General features: G+C 36.8%; 1 long non-coding RNA gene across 1 annotated transcript; it reads right to left on the reverse strand.

Annotated features, from left to right (window-relative positions):
* Positions 1-5,363: 5,363 nt before the first annotated feature.
* On the reverse strand, positions 5,364-6,731 carry LOC123958304. Its single transcript, XR_006822030.1, has 3 exons — positions 6,603-6,731; positions 6,366-6,395; positions 5,364-6,216 (listed from the first exon to the last, which is right to left on the reverse strand). It is a non-coding gene; the product is annotated as an uncharacterized LOC123958304 (long non-coding RNA).
* Positions 6,732-7,108: the final 377 nt, after the last annotated feature.

A 7,108-nucleotide genomic window follows, 5' to 3' on the forward strand; every position in this document is an offset into this window, starting at 1 on the left:
CATGAAATCCAGAACCCTTCCCTTGGGGATGAAGTATTCAAATGCTAGTTAGCTACTTTGTTGACATAACAGGACAGTAGTTTTCTGTTGATGAAAATAAAACAGAAGGTTATAATAAATCTCCTATAGGTAAAAGAATAAAAATCAGCTCCTTTATTTTCGCTCAACCGTGATCTGTGCTAATAAATTTTATTGCACGTTCCAAAGCTCAACAGGAAGCAGCAGCTTCAACAACAAAAGTCTGTAACAATATCTATCAAATGACTTTTTATTTTTTATGTTATGCCACGATTTACCACGGGGTTCTTGACTAGCCAGAACAGGATGTTCAGCAGTCTTACACTGTTTCATTGCATGTCTTGCATTCAACCATATTGGCTAGTTTGCCCTTGACAATAAGGTTTTAGTAAAAAGTCTCATCACTCCTGCGACCTTTTTTTTGAGACCATGCTGTTTCTATTTTTTTTCTAGTGTCCCCTTCCATAGCATTTTTCAGAGACACTACAAAAGAGGAAAACGGATTGCCATTGATAACCCAAACTCTAGGGTTAACTTTCATTACATTTGTTATGTAGTAAATCTACAACTTTAAAGCAATTTAAAGTAGGGATGAACCGACTCAACTTTTTGTCTCCTGGCCACGCTAATTCCAGTGTTTCTTTTCTTGATTCCCATGTGGAGAAACAAAACTTTTTAAATGATGTGTACATTTTGACTGGTTTTCCACAAATGTAGTAGTAGGTTATATTACTTACTAAAGAGGATGTGTTTAAAGACTGTATGTACTGATCGTCAACAGTTTCGGCGCTATCCTTAACAGACGTGTCTTCAGTATTTCCATTAAGAGCTTTAGCTGAACTCCTGATACTTGTACTTGCTTCATTTCCCTACAAGTATTTTCAATCTGTGTTGTGTGGACCGCAGTCTTAGTGTTGGACATTTTAATATAAGTTCTTCTGAGGGTTGCAAATATTTTGAACGTCCTGCTGTGCTTTCCCATGAGCTAGTCTGATTGACTGTAAGAATCAGGTGCACATTCCTCCTCTGATAAATTCTATTCACTTGAACTTGGTTCTTTAAAAAAAGCTTAAAAAGGTTTTAGTGAGTACATAACTTTGAGAATAATTCCGCAATGACACTTACGAGCCTACATATCTATTAACATGTTTAAGCTTAAATATAGATTTTTGCTGTTGACAGTAAATAGCAAAACTCATTGTATCAAGCATAATCTATACTAATAATCATTTAGATGCTTAATTTGGTTGTTTGTTTTGAAGCATGTGCAATTCATCGGTTGGGTTGATTTTTCACTTCACTTTAATTGAGGTGCCAATTGATGTTTGTGTGTCTCTTTGTTATTTATCAAGAAAATTAGTACTAAAACTTTGCATAGAGGTACAAACATAAAATTCTAAAATGGGAGACTGTATAGTTTTTACATGGAAGCCAATTTGACTTTTTATATGTTTTTGGTGTGCATTTTGGTGCCATCCATGTTGAGTTCAGTGTTCATGTGCACTTGAGTAGCTCTAAGTTCTTCACCAAATTAGAAGTGTAATTTGCTAATGAAAATGTAATTTCATAATCAATATTGTTGTCAGCGCAACTGTTAACTTGAGGAGGGGGCCTCAGCAGTACCAGCCTTGGAAAATGTGCCAGATGAAGTGGACCCTTTTCCCCTCTTATGTGGCTTGGTGTGAGATGTAAAGGTGAGTATTTTAATAAATAAATGTTGCATTCATGAATGCTTAACTTTAAACATAATAAGTAATAGTCTTTTTTCTTCTGTAAGAATGCTATTTCAGTGAAGGTGGTAGTTAAGTGTTTTAATTGAACTTTTTAAATCTTTGGTTCACCAATATACAGACTATTGGAACTTGATACGTGCAAAGCAGCAAATATTATATTTACAGAGGGCAAAAATGTCCTTGTGGTGTTAATTACTGCCTCAGAGAGTAAACATTGTGATTCTTCATATGCATCACTTTACAAATTTCTACAATAATCCTCAAGGGTGGGTTCACACCTAAAGTTCCGGTTCCTGAATCAAACTACTAAAAGGAAACTACCAATGAATATGTCATTTAAAATACTACTCATTTATTATTATTGTAAATGTATTATTGTTGTTATTTATAATATTTCATATTTATACATTTTAATTACAAGTAGGTTTTCACTTTTTGCAAGTTTGCCTTAGAAGAAACCATTTTGTGGAAATGTTATCTGATTATTGGTCATTCAGTCACTGGGTAAAAACAAACCCCTCCATATTTCTACCTGGATATCGTACATCATGGAGTTAGCCCCTGCAAATGGCTTAAAGGATAAAAGCAGGCAATGTTTACATAATACATATGTATTTATGTATGTCCTTGATTGATTTCATGAATTTTGGACCCCAACATGCTTGTTGTGTTCAATAGTTCAAAGTTCAATATATCAAAGGTGCTAGGCTTTCAAGAATATTTTTAGTTGTTTTATTATTTTTATTGTATCTTTTTTAATGTAATTTTTATATTCGATATTTATAATCTAGACTGTTGCATTGCTTTGCAATTGTTTTCATTTCCCTTTTAAAGTGACAAATGGTTGGTCTGATTCTGATTAAAAGCATTTCAATTGAAATGAGTGACATAACTACAATTTACCTCCATCTAGCCTGTACACGTAACCATGCGTTTGATGCAAACCCATGACTGGTCAGTCAAACCCACCATCTCTTATTTCAACCTTTTTTGACTCGCAAAACTTTTCAACTTGCAAAACAGTTTAACCTGCAAAACTTTCTGACTCACAAGGAAAACCTTTTAACTTGCAAAACTTATTAACTTGCAAAACTTTTTGACTCACAAGGAAAACTTTTTGACTTGAAATCAAAAAAGACAAATTAGCAATTAAAACTTTTTGTGACACAAAAAAAAGCATGTTCATTTTTAATTACAAACTTGATTTTTGATTGCAGTGCGATAAATATGCTTTTAAAACATGTTTTTTTTGTTGCATTATAAAGACACAAAAACACCTACATATGAATGCTTCCTCCACTACTGGAAATGGAAATGACAGCAGCAAAGGGCAGAGAGGTGTCCTCTCTGCTTGGAAACAGGGGAATATTTACACATCATTCCAACATACTGTATCTTCCCTGATGGCATGACATCTGTAACATGTACCAACATAAGATACCACAACACACACACCAGATATTGAGCAGTGTGTCAAGCGTGAGGAAGAAAAGGGGGAGGTTTTGGTTAGAGATAATAGAAGACAGAGAAGAGAAATGATCTCCATAGATAAATGCCTGTATCACTAAGAGACCTCCCGACTTTGCTCACTTTAAAAGAGACAAATTCTCATGTAATGTATCCATAGCAGCACATTGCATTACTCCTGTTCCCCAGTGCTGAAATATGAGTGCTATGTCACCTAAGGCTGCCAAGCTAACCGCTTGCTTAATATAGGCGGGAGCGACACAGCAAAAGAGAGAGAAAGGGAGTACTAAATGGCATGATGGAAAGAGAGAGAAAGAGCGATAGAGGCTCCCGAGGAATAGTGCCATCTGCATGTGAATGAGTCTCACCCGGGGAGATCTCTTTTGGAGAAATTAATGATCTCAGGAAAGCAGAACAGAGACTGTGCGCTCGGTGGAAAAAGGAACGAGTCTCCCATCAACCAGGTCTCTTTCTCATTCACTCTTTGTACTCAGCCCGATATTAAACGTCCCTGGGCCTCCTCTGGCAATCCTGTGCATATCCGCTTGTTTAAATATCATTATTTCAGGGGGACCGGGAGGCATTTGGTGAAAGGGCCATAATCAGAGAACAAGAAAGAGGGATTATATTAAAAAAGGGGGAGTGAGGTTGAGACAGGGAGGAAGTAAAAAAATAAAAAAATAAATAATAAGATTGTAAGAGCGAGTATGATCTGAATAGCACTGACACCCAGCTGAGGGCTCCATACCTGGTTGGTGAGATGTGAAAGTTTAAAGAGCAGGGACAGGCTAATAAAGCATAATCAACCCTGCATTGTGGAAACCTCTATTTCTTCCTCCATCCCTCATTATTTCCTTTGTAGACATGTCAATGTACCGCATGGCAAAACCATGTTAAATGGTAAAAACCTCTCTCAAATGAGAGCCTTTAACTTTTTCCATTTGAGAAGTTCAAGAAACCTTAGTTTTGAAAATGCCATTTGTAATAGATGTATTTTGCTTAAAAAAAATGTTATTAAGCTTGATGCTCGTAGTTTCTACAATGAATTTGAAAACTAACTTTTGCAAGGATTGAAACCACCCAAGTTTTTAAACTCTTATTAGATGGGTTATAACACACTATAGTTGTAAGCAGATATGACTAAGGACTTGTGTTTATGCGTATATCAACAACTATAATGCATATAAACATGTTCATCAAATGAAAATCATGCAGTATAACACAACTGTAATCAATGATATATGATTACACACATAAACCAATGACATTTATAGTTGTTGACTTTCTACACTTACGGTAAATACAAAATTTTGTGTAGTGCTTATAAATGCTAAATGAGGGGGGTTAAAATAAAGCGCTAGAAACAATTTTGTCATGCTATGTGAAATACTGTCTCAAGCTTTTTGAAGGCATCCCCTGGCCAACTGAAGCCATATATGTTGTTTCAGTATCCCTATATTCACTTTAGTTTTTGAGTTCTTGTAAGTACCTTTTTTACAACAGTTTTGTATGGAATTGCTCCCAGTCTTGGCTAGCTAGCTGAGGCAGCCTGACTGACAGTAGCTCTTACAGTTTAGCACTCACATTTGGCTGTTTACAAAGTCTAATAAGAGTGTTCTCGAGGCAGGCCATGCAGCTGTAGAGGAGGAGATTGCATTTTAGCTCCATTGTGAGGCTTGTGGTCCCCTCATCAGATCTGACAGGCGGTATGACAAGTCCTATCTGCCAGCTAGCTGATAAGTGTAGCTCGAGCAGCGCTTAGGTCTGCCTCAATCCAATCATACAACAGTCCCAGTGAATGGCGTTCACTCGCTGCAGCCTGGGCAGGACTATCCCGGCTCAGTCGCTTATACTTTAACACTCTAAGCCACGGGTGGAAAGCTAGCCATGCAGAATTATAGTTTATTGCATTAGATATGCTGCATTGGCTTAAGTTGTGCCGAATTTGATTTGGTTTACCTAATAGTGCATCCAATACAGTACATAGAGCACTGAAGGAGGGCTTTATCTTGCATATCTTGTGTTTTTTTTTCTGTGGACACAAAGTGTGTTGTTATGACAAGAAAAAAGCTTGCAAATTAAAAGGTTAAAATATATTCTACTGCTTTATTTTTACTAAAATTGACACAATCAAGGAATCAGATATTAGATAACTGTAATAACGTTTATTTAGTATCAGTGACGATACTGTTGATAAAATATTGAAACTTCATTAGTGACGTTTCTTACAAACATCCACTCTTTAGGAAACAAAAGAACACTGCTCCACATGTCCTGATTTTATGCAACTGCCTTTCCTTAATTTTCCTTAATTTTTAAAACTCTCATCCAATAGAAACTTCAAAGTGACTGCATTTTTCCTGCCCCAAGTTAAACCAAGCCATCCCTCTGACTCCTTCATGCCGGACAGTTACACAAATCTAGTTGTAGCCCGCATACAAATGTTTTCACTTTTCAAGATCTGTGCTTATAGCTGAAACATGGCTGTGGAAAAAAGAGCTGTGAGAATTTCAACATTTTGGCCTCATTTTAAAGTGGTGTTATTATTTTTAATTGAGGTAGTCTTCATTTAAAGGATACATTTGTTGCACACTCTGTGCTCAGTTAAGAGTATGTGTCGATGCATTTCTGGCCCAGTAATCCTCAGTCAGTCATGCAATAAGACAATAAGGCTTCGTGGAGAACCAAGCCAAGTCCAATTAACAAGGCCTGTTAGCATCTTCTGTTGAAAGGAGCCACATACTGGGCTTTCATTTGGGACTATAACAACAGAGATGTAATGTGCACTGACAAATGGTGTTTTCGACTTCCCCTCTGTTTCAGAGAGAGGGAGGTGTTAGAAAAGAGAACTGGCAAATTCCACTTTGGCATTAGTGCTCAAATTTCCCTCCCTCCCTCTGAATCTACTCCCCACACACTGTAGTTACATGTGTCGGACTAATACTGAGGAGCTCTTTGTAAATTGACAGTCATTCTAAAACACCTTGAAAGAGCACAGCTGGGGAAAAAAAAACATAAAATGAGGAACACATTGCCAATGCCAATGCAGGTTAAAGGTATATGTAATATTTTTGCATTAAAATGTATAAAAATTACTACACCTATGTTAAATATGTTGTTCAGTTATGTACACTGTAAACTACTTACATTTTCCCAAATGTTTCCAAGGTTAAGACACTAAAAGAATATAGAGAAGAGAAATATGTATATTTATTAAAGGAAAGGTGCATTTTTATTTCTATACATCTGTCAATGGCTTCATAAAGGGAATGTATTACCGCCTCTAGTTTCTGTAATTACGCAGGAAAACATGGGATATGCCAGAGAGGAAGGAAGTTGGCGAACGTGGCTAAAAATAACATAAATGAAACTTTAATACTTTACCTCATTCAGAAACATGATGTCTGCCTGTCTGTCATGTCAGATAGGTTTCTATCAGCATTAGTGATTGTTTAACAATGAAGACAACAACTCCCATGATCCCAACGTACTTCACAACGTCATCAAACTACATCTTCATGTGAGGGACCCCTAGTGGCAGATCTAGCTACAATTACAACAAAGTGTGGATCTGTGGAGCCCATGTTTTAACAGAGCACCCTAAATGCAAGATGTAGTTATTCATAACAGCTCAATTTAAGGTTCACTTATCAATCCTTTCTGGAGAGGTTCCTTTCTGGTCTTCATCAACTGATGGTGTTTGCTCAGTTGTCATGGAGATGGATCTGTTGACATGCAAGCTCAGTAGTTGTAATGATGTCATGGACTTCTCGTCCATTTGATAAATTAGACATGATCAGTAAGCCCCCCCCCCCCACCGCGCACGATCCTCAACCACAAGATGAAACTAGTAGATATTATAACATTAACGACTTTGCGCATTAACCACT

This window comes from Micropterus dolomieu, linkage group LG19 (genome assembly GCF_021292245.1).
Source record: "Micropterus dolomieu isolate WLL.071019.BEF.003 ecotype Adirondacks linkage group LG19, ASM2129224v1, whole genome shotgun sequence".
Lineage (NCBI taxonomy): Eukaryota > Metazoa > Chordata > Actinopteri > Centrarchiformes > Centrarchidae > Micropterus > Micropterus dolomieu.